At 28.8% G+C, this 1,828-nt stretch overlaps 1 long non-coding RNA gene across 1 annotated transcript; it reads left to right on the top strand.

Annotated features, from left to right (window-relative positions):
- Positions 1–391: 391 nt before the first annotated feature.
- On the top strand, positions 392–1,041 carry LOC110424209 (uncharacterized). Its single transcript, XR_002445889.2, has 2 exons — positions 392–571; positions 905–1,041. It is a non-coding gene; the product is annotated as an uncharacterized LOC110424209 (long non-coding RNA).
- Positions 1,042–1,828: the final 787 nt, after the last annotated feature.

Below are 1,828 nucleotides of genomic sequence, written 5' to 3'. Positions count from 1 at the left end.
TGAAAAATGCTTTCCATTTGTGTAAATTTAACTTAAAATATTACGCACTTGATAATGACAGCTTCAAAGGGGAGGGGGAGATGTAACTAGTTCAAAAAGCCTCAAGAAATAGCCTTGAGCACTAGGTTAGGAAAAGGCAGACGCCAATGATGCACATGCATGCGGAGCCGAGCGCACCGCACAAGATAAAGCAGAAGGATTAATGGAAATTCGGCATGTGTTGCTTTAAAATCAAATCAATCCTACGGGATTTAACATTGTTTAATGCAATCATTAATGCCATTAAATATTGAAGGTGTATCAATGCATGTTGCATTTATTTTTTTCCTAAATGAAATGCATGTTCGATTTTTTTTTTCAAAAAGGAAAACAAAAACTAACTGAACTTGATATCCTCCTAGTTGAGAAAAGTCTTGACTAAATTTTTTCGGTGGTTAGGTCCTCCTAATCATAGCATGTTATTAGGTTCTACAGTTCACCAGGGCCATACATATATCAAACAATAAACTATTATTTGCACGAATCGCGCTCTCTTGCTATACTGGAAAGCAATGACGGAGGGAATGCGTCAGTAAGGATTTTCGTCTTTTAAAAATTTTAAAATTTTATTTTTATCATAATTCTTTTTATTTAATGAAATTCTTTCACAGTAATTAGTCAGCAACTCATTTTTAATTCATCTCTAACTGTACAATCTTGACTCTGTCATTAATGGAAGGTTAAATAAAGGAGCATGATTCCCAATAGCTAGGTTTAAATTTCTTTCTTTCCAAATCAAAAAGAAAAAATTAAAGTAAATGAAGGAGGATTAATTGGATCGATCAAAAACTTAATCTGGTCTTCAGCTTATGTCTACACTAGGTTTATCGCTTCAGCATATGAATTCTGACTTTTGACTTTCCAGGCAGACCCGACGGCGTTGCTTAATTGGGCTGGCTTGTTTTCCAGGCCGAATTTCCTTCAAAGTCAATTGGATCGGAGCTCAATTGGGCTGACTTTACTCTTTGGACTCTTCACTGAAGTGGGTTGTTGGATTATGCGGTGAGGCTTACTAAAACTCATTGTCTTTAATAAAGGGTAATGATCCTATGGATTTGATTTTATGTAAGTTATCCTAAAATCTTAACATGACTTAACTACAATCAAGTAATCCTACTTCATAACAACTACATAAAAATTACTTTTATATGATTTAATTCCACAAATTTATCTTTTTTGCTTAGTAAATGCTTATTAGGGTTATGTTTAAAATTAAATTATTAAATTTATAATTTTGAAAATCACAAAACATAAAAACCTAAGCCCTACAACCCTTTGCTTATGATATTATAGAAAAAGAGGATAAGAATATTCATTTAAGTTTTCTAGAAAAAAATGAAAGAAAATTGTTTTGATGAAAAATTCAAATTTGTCAAACTAAATTATTTTAAAATAATTTTTATTTATTTACCGTGAATTAGATTAACGCAGTTGTAATTAAGTCATATAAAAAATTTTATGATAATTTTCACATAACTAAGTTCATGAAATCATTTTTCTTTTTGAATTACTGGCAATATTTTTCTTTTTTTTTTTCGAAATGAAATCTAAAATAATTAGGATATGAACAATTCCATTATTTACAAAGAATATGAAATATAAATAAAATTATGAATATTTTCTTTAAAAAATAAAAAAGGCAATCTGATATTTTAACATTATTTTTAAATATTTCATTATTAGTTAAGAACTTATGAATATTTAATAACTTTATTTCTTTTATTAGTTTTTGCACATTAAAAGAAATTTTAATAACACAATAAAGAGTGGAACAGAAAAAAAAAAAAAA

The sequence above is a fragment of the Theobroma umbraticum genome, unplaced genomic scaffold (genome assembly GCF_002168275.2).
Source record: "Theobroma umbraticum cultivar Fairchild unplaced genomic scaffold, ASM216827v3 scaffold_30.0, whole genome shotgun sequence".
In the NCBI taxonomy this organism is placed as follows: Eukaryota; Viridiplantae; Streptophyta; class Magnoliopsida; order Malvales; family Malvaceae; genus Theobroma; species Theobroma umbraticum.
The sequence above is the reverse complement of the archived record's forward strand: the minus strand, read 5'-3'. Positions and strand labels throughout refer to the sequence as shown.